The sequence below is a fragment of the Sprattus sprattus genome, assembly GCF_963457725.1.
Source record: "Sprattus sprattus genome assembly, chromosome: 2".
NCBI lineage: Eukaryota > Metazoa > Chordata > Actinopteri > Clupeiformes > Clupeidae > Sprattus > Sprattus sprattus.
In genome coordinates, this window is record NC_137921.1 from 39,837,166 (window position 1) to 39,845,667 (window position 8,502).

Sequence of the window (8,502 nt, forward strand, 5' to 3'; positions counted from 1 at the left end):
TCCACAGTCCAGTCCTCTTATGATATGAGTTGTATCGTGGGTCTTGTCATTCAGCCATCTACTGGTTGTTTGGTTTGTTCTCTGAGGTTTCCTCTTGAAGTCTGGATTACCTTGCTGCTCTTCCACATCCGCAAAGTTTTCTACCCTCAACCTTCAAAACCCTTTCACTTGGAGCTCTGGTGTGAATCTGTATCAAGCAAATAAGGGCCTATTGCCAACACATCCAATTGTGTACGTGACACTGTGTGACCATACATGTCTGGTGGAGCTGTTTCTGTACAAACTAGGCCCTCTAGTGGCTGGTCTGTGAACAGCACTCAGAATGGGGCCAGTACATTACAGTGCAGGAATTGTCCATTGCTGTACCTGAAAAAACAGCACATTCATACTTTTGAAATATTCAAAAAATACACATGCTTTTGTAACAAGGCCCTGTCCCAAATGCAAGGAAATAAGTTCAGTAGATCTACACGCAATCACACCCAAACACACATACACTTTGAGAGACACACAAACACGTAGGACTCCTTAGGGTTGTTTGTGTAAACAAGGGAGCCCTTACCTGTCACATATCCAAAGAGGTGTAGCCTGGTCCTGGGCAAGTGTTTTGAGGACCCAGAATGTTGAACTTACATTTTTCTTTCGCAGGGATTCAGGAGAATCAGTTAGTGCTTGAGGAAGTCTTTCTCTCCCGCCCCCATACTCTGTGAGAGAGAGTGGGTGTCTTATTGTGCATATTTACTGTTCTTTGGCGCTAGAGTTCAGTTTTGGATGAGACTGTTTTAATCTCCAGTGTGTTGTAGCTAAGCAGAAGAACCCTTGGGGTTCAAAACAATAACAAGATGAAATGCTGCTCGAAAGTGTGGTTATCTAAGTGAAGCTTTGATGTGTCTCACTCCTGTTTCGACAGATGGCATACCTGTTTATCCTACGTTTGATTGGCGGTGTCTGGAACAAACCTAATGACTGACAGTGCGATTCAGAGAGTGATAGTTAGGTTAGACATAAGTTTAGTGAGAGACAGACAGACAGTGAGCGAGATGTTAATACATAGTGATACAGAGTGATAGCGTCAGATAGCATGAGAGAGATAGTATAGCAATTTGCTAGGTTTGGATAGATAGCCTAGACAAAGATTCCGATCTCTGGTCTTCACTTGGAAACCCCAAATAAAGTAAGGTATGATTTGTGTGAGGCAACTTGCCTACTGCAACATACTCTATGATGCACCATTTGAGGAGTACTCATCCTGCCATTTTATATGGTGCAGAGGGAGTTGACATCCCACTTGTACAAAGGCCTGCTGCTGGGCCATCTGAGCAAGGTATGCATTGTTTGAAAGATAATTCAGTTTAAATCAGATTAAAAGTGTTAAAACATGTTGAGACGATCCAATTTCAAATATGCTAACCTGGTAATTCTCCCTACAACCTACACTAATGTCCAAATAACAATGATAAATCTCACTCATGGTAGAAGACTCCACTGGGAATGTTTGAATATCAGAATACAACTGTTTGTGTTCATCTAAGTGTGATAGTGGCGAGGTAGTTTGTTAGGAAGTATCACACCTTGTTAGATTTTACCTTGCAGATTTCACCAGCTGTGGTATGGAATGCCATCCATCTAGGTCAAAACTGTCAATTTCCTCATAATTTCCACACATTTTCCACAGACTTTGACATATTGTAAGCCTTAAAAGACCTGTGTCAATATAGGTACAAATCATTGCAACAAGCCTAATGGAAGAAATGTATTTCTTATATACTGTAGTGTAAATAATGACAGGTTTGTTAAGTTAAGCAAGGTGAGGTGATGTGTCATTAGTAGGCTTAATTGTGATGAGATGTGAGCAAGCTCATCTCAATTCTCATGTCTGTCCTTGAGTCCTCCATCATCATTGCATTTCTACCTTGTTTCCTTCCTTTTTTTATTAAAGGAAGGGGCGAGAACGTAGGAAAAAAAGGAAAAAATAGTGGGAGGATTGACAAATAAAGGAAATGAGAATCACCCACTGTTTCACAAAGCGTCATGTGGACATTAAATTAAAAGGAAATTTCCCCTTTGGATATGTTAAACAATACATCAGGACTCCAACACAGAGCAGAAACATGACTGCATATGGATACTACTAACACACATACAGTATGTATAACCATCTACATACAGCCTTCTTCTTTCTAAGACACACATGCACACAAACGCACAGCACAGCACAAACCTATATAGCATGTCTCATGTTCACAGCAAGAAAGGAAGAAACCGAGTGGGCTGTCTTGCAAGCGGGTTGGTAGCTCTGCAGATGATTGCAAAGCAGTTGCAGCTTCAGAAGGACTCTCTGTTTCCCTGGAGAGCTCATTAGAACACACTTAACAGCTCTCTTATACTTTTAACTATCTCTGAAGAGAACTCTAATGCTTGGAAAACACTTAGGCCCTAAAAGGCGGCAAAGGAGTCTTCAGAGATGGGTTTAGCCTACTCCAGAGAGAAAGAGAGCACGCAGCAGGACACTGGGAAAAAACACGCTACTACCTGTATAGTTACTGTACAGGAATTGTGATGGTGTACCCTAACCCTACATCATCTTGTACTCCAGTAACCCTAGTCCCTCTCCTCACAGAGAGAGGGATTCTCAGTCCCTTGCAGAATTGGGTTTATGTTGAAACATTACAAACAGGGAAAATTCGACAATACAATGAAAATATTAAAGTTTATTCGAACTCTCTGGATAGCATTAATGAAACGATTCCCCAAGAACCATTCTCCTTTGTTATGCTTCCGTGAAGAAGGCCATCAGTCAAGATTGCAAGTCTGGATGCACTCCTCCCCAAGGCTGATCTTACCCGATGCTTTTAAAGTGAAGCCTATTCACACTGCTGATTGACTGTTATTGGGAGTGAAGTGGCAATCCAAGTTTTGCTTTTCAGTCAGGCTCACAATCTGGGGTAGAAACAGCACCCACATTTTTAAATCCTTGTCTGAGGTGCTATGCTGGATCCAGCTGAATGTTTCTCCTAACTCCGCCTCAATGATGTTTTGCTAACTGTTTTACACACAATGTTAACAATGTTGGGCCACCTACATTTTGCCCATAATTCCTCCCAGCTGCCAGATTTTGCTCATTCTGTTGGAGACTTATCTGATATAGTGGTCTTCGTCACAAGCTGACAGTCAGATCTATGTGTTTGGTCTTGGTTGTTAAAAGACTGGAACGGCATTTAGTTGTTCTACAATGATGAATATGAATCTCCTGATTTGCTCAACCTGTTCACAGATGCCGCTTCATCTCTGCTTTGGGGGTAGGGTGACAAGGTACAAGTTTGTGTGGGTTAATGTGGGACATTTGTATTCTGCCTTTCAGCTCATAAACACCTAGTTTGTCCTCTAGTCGATTCCTCAGCACACCAGTTAGGCTATAAAAGAAACAGGCAACAGCTTTTGAATTCTATAAGATGATGCAAGTTTTGCCGGTGGTAAGGTGAATGAATATTGTACGTGTTTGATCTAAGTGTTAGATCACACAGGATGTACATAACTTTTTAACAGGATACTACATTATCGGGTATAACTGTAAAGAGGAGATTTTCTTTGCTCACAGCCTGGGCTCACTCCTGACTCTTCAGCAAATAAATATACTTTATGTATTCTTTTCCAAGCACAATGTGAAAAAAAATATAATATTTTGCATACAATATCAATGCTTAAAATAGGTCCATTGTTTTAAAATGAAAATAATGTGAAATGAAAACTGTTATAAAACCTATAAAACTATTCATGTAGTTCCAGCCTGGTCTCAATCAGCCGACGTTACTTAGTTCAATCACGTTTTGCAAAACAATGTTACTCACTACAATAGATGGCATATCATTAAAAGATCAGGGGCCGTATTCACAAAGAATCTTAGGGCTAAAAGTAGGTCATAAGTGGCGAATTTAGGAGAAACTCCTAAAAATAATGGGCGTGTCAGTCTTAAATGTAGGACTCCTAATTTTTTTTACTAAGAGCAATTCACAAAATATTTTATCCCTAAAAGTAGCACCTAAGTCTAGGACAGCTTAAAACTCCTCATGAGGACTCCTAAATCACTAAGACCTATTCACAAAAAATCGTAAGATGGCTGCAGCCGACTTGGAATTGATAAAAGACATTGCTTAAACCGTGAATATTAATACCTGTATTAATATTGTCGTAGAATTAGCGCGGGATGCAATGACGCCTTTAAACAACGATGTGTCCCGAAGTGAAATGTTTGGAAACATAAAGATTTTTGTTTGGCTTCGCGGAAAACGCAACTGACGACACTGGGAATCATCAGTCAGCCGTTTAATTCATCAAACTATCAACGCACTGTAGACCCCACATCATCCAACAGTTTATCCAGACAATCGCTTATTACACAATATCAAAGTAAATTCCATGGCGATCGCAGGAAACATTACAAGAATTCGTCCACCGTGGCCTGGATGTACCGATGACTGGTGCATTTCAACGGAGAGCGGTCGCAGGTTTTTGAGAACTTACCAGCTGGATGCCGCTGGGGTGACAGTGGCTATTGGGACCAGTAGGCTTTCGCCTAGGCTACGGTTCACGTTCGTTTCGCTTTGATCAATTAAGATTGGAGGGCTTGAAGGGCCGTATGTGCTGATATTTGAAGTGGTCAAGGGCTGGAAATATAATATCCTAACAGTTTGCTGGGTGCTTTAATTATTACTGCCTTGATTACATGCAATTGCCATATTTTATATTGATCGCTTTATATTTCTCTTAACGTGCTAAGTGTCATTCCCGTTGGATGCACAAACTTGTCATCATGCGTGTGCATTCTGCTAACTGCACTGTCCATAACTATTTAATATGACTTAATTTGAAGCCTAGGTTATTCTCTTATTTTCAGTCGATATAGTGGGATTGTTAGAGAGACGTCACGAATGAGTTTTTAATGAGAGAGCCTGTCAACAACCAATCACCGTCCTCACCCCTTCTAAACTCGTGCATGAGAAGCGACGTCATCCATAGCAACGGAGTTTTTATCTTAAGCTTAGGAGTTGGTATTATCCTTAGTATGAGTAGGTCTCAGAGCCTTTGTGAATCACTTTTAAGAAATTACTCCTACGTAAAAGGTTTTAGCGCGAGTTAGGAGCACTCCTAGTGGTAAGATAAAAGGCTTTGTGAATACGGCCCCTGATTCTTATCTTTTAATCGACATGAACTTTGTAATTGTTACATTTGAGCTCAATCCTAAATTTTATTTAAGTAATTTAAGTGTCACAATATTGCCTTGGTTTTCTCAAAACTCCCAGGAATCAGCAGCAGTGTTCTGGAAATGTACTGGGGTCTACAGTGAGAAGAAAATATGTTATTGTAACCTGTTATTGTTGTTGAAAACAACTGAAGGATCATTCTCAGAGATAGGCCTGCTTTTATTTAATACAAGCTATTTATCTTATATAATTATATAATGTTTGAAGCTGTATATTTTCAAACACTTTGTAGAAAATCTCTTGTATAATTTTCTCATATTTATCTTTCTTACAGCTCAGAACAAACTGTGTCAAATAAACAGTCGAGATGTTATCGCAGACATAAAGGATGTGTTTGACAGACAAGGTAAAAACCCAAGATAAACAGACAAAGCACACTGAGACAAATCTCAAGGTCAACTTGCTATGGTCCTGATAATAAATTATCAACAAATAAAAGCCAATTGTACCGATTTATATGTGAAGTAATTTTAGCCCTGATTCTTAATGCTTAGTCACTCTTATCGAGGGTCCAGCTGTAAATCATGCCCATCAAGCCGCTGTGTGTGCTTTAGGCACCGGGTGCTGCTGATACACTGCTTCAGGGACCACTCTGGCAGCTGGATGTCCTCAGCACAGAGCAGAACTAAAGGATTTTAGTTTTTTTTTAGCATACAGCCTGTGCAGGGAACCACCTCAAGCACAGGATCAAGAAGTGACTGCCTGACAGTCAAGACGGCATAGCATATGTATCAGGTGGTCAGTATGAAACAGTCAGTCATGAGGTAGCCAGAGATGAATGATGGTAACACAGATGGTTACATTGATGGCGCCGGAAAGTCTAGAACAGAACAGACAGTGCAGGTTTTTTTACTTTAGGATTGTCCCTTTCTGAAAATCGTATGAGCTGAAAGGAGCATTACTTCATTACTTGATAGCAGGGTAATTAAACGGAAGCCCTGAAGATGAAAACCATATTTGTGTGAGATTTTATCAATTAAATGAAATTGTATTGTATTTATATAACGGCAAAACAAAATAATCGCCCCCCCCCCCTTATCTCATTACCCCTTATCTCATTATTTCAACCAACTATGATGTTATTTCAAGATAATATCTCAAAATAATGACTATGACTCAACATTTTAATAAAATGTCTCAATGTCTCATACTTTCCGTGATCCAGCAGCACTGTTGCCTGGTATATAACCATTGAGCCACCTTGATGTTTGTGAACTTTTGACAAGGGTAAAGCCTCCTTTCCTAAATTCATTCAGGAAGTGCAACAACTTTAGAGCTAAAGTAGAGTTCTGTTATAATACAGTATAACAGTTGGTGTGCCCAAAAGTTATGCCATTAAATCAATTAAGCTTAAAATATAACACTTGTTAACTCTGGAATAGATCAGATTTTCTACACTGCTTGTCACTAGTGGGCCAACTTGGACATGATGCTTTACTTGCTACTATAGATATAACCTCTTTATACACATACATACATATACACATCCACTTTTGATGGCTTGTCTGCTGTTGAATATTTCTTAACGTTCTACTGACTGCCTATCAACTAAGTTCATCACAGTATGTCTGAGCTAGTCCTCACCAAAAAATACTTTTTATTCAAACAAAAATACTATCCCCAGGTTAACGCCACTGTGGCCCTTGACTATGCTAAAATATCTCTTGGCTTTCTAGAAAAACAACCCTTTCCTGCAGAATATAATTTAGTTCAAGAGGTATTACTGATTGTTTAATACAATTCACTCATTGCGTTTGCTAAAGCAAAGATTATTTATAGCCACTTCAGCTCAAGTGACTATCCAAAGAACAACTGGCTGGTTACTGCACTTGACAAAGCCCACACTTCTCCCAACAAAGGATCTCATGATTTGGTCGTCTGCCTCTCTCATGCCTTAGGGAACTTTCCATGCAAAAACTGCACGTCTTTCTCCTATTACCTCAAGTGCAAGTCTTTTACACACCCATATACATCCAGAACATACACTATTAAGCAATTAAGTACTTGCAGCTTCACATAGGTGATGCATCACCTGTTTCCTGGCATTTTTAGGTCAGCCCAATCATTCAATCTTTGATCTACAATTCCTGGGCATTGAGAGGGCTCCTCCCCACAGGAAAGGTGGTGATCCTGATAAATGATAACATAAAGGCTTTTTGGATTTTTTTAAGTTCAAATCTTTGTTTCCTAGTGGAATGAAAGAAGATATGAATTATAGGTGTTCTCTGATGTGCTACTTTCTCTGTGATAGGGTTAGATTGTTCTCTTAACTCTGTGATAGGGTAAGAGTGTAATCCTAACTCCATCTGCGTATCTGTTACGCTGCTCACTGACATATTGCCCTTCCTTTCCCACCTGTCTCTGGTTCTTTGTCTTACTTAATCAGTACCTTTTGCACATAAAACGATGTTTATAGGAAAACAACACGTCCATCCAGTTTTCTTCAGCTCAGCCCTAGAGTGTTTATGTATATCAATCTTTTCATCACTCTTGGTCTCTATCCTTCTTTCTTTCTACCTCTTGATCTCTCCCATACCTCCCTCACACTCTCTTTCTTTCTTCCTGTTCCTCTGTCTGCCCCCTCAGGTCTTGTCTGACTCTCCTCAGCAGGTGTACTACAGTCTGAGTGGGCCCTCCTCCGACCTCTTCTCCATCAGCTGTGGCCTACTCAAAGTGCACCGCCCTGTCAGTCAGGAAGAGTTCACCAACATCTCGGTGAGTCACATACAAACACACACACACACAAACACAAATATACATATGCACAAACACACACCAACACTCACAGAGACGAATGCAAGCACGCACACATACAAAATCACACACACCCACAGAAACATACACAAACACCCATAGAGCAATATTAGGAAATGACAGCTGGAAAACTCAGGACAAACATCTGGTCTCAGACACAGAATAAACATTTGGTCGTGGTGGAAATTCGAGACATGGATGGGGCACACAATGATCTGGCAAACACAGTGACTGCTACAGGCATGATGACCGATGAAAATGACAATTTTGTAATGAGGTTGTAATGGTGTCGGGTGTTTACCGTAAATTTGGTGAATTGTTTGGCTGCCGCGATATACAACATTCATACATGATATTTGCATACACCTGCTGTTGCTCAATTATACTGATATACATACTGTTTACCCACCATCTCATTCATTTACCATGTGCATTGCAATAAGATTCATAAACTGGTTAACATGTACTCACACTTCCTTGTTCTCAC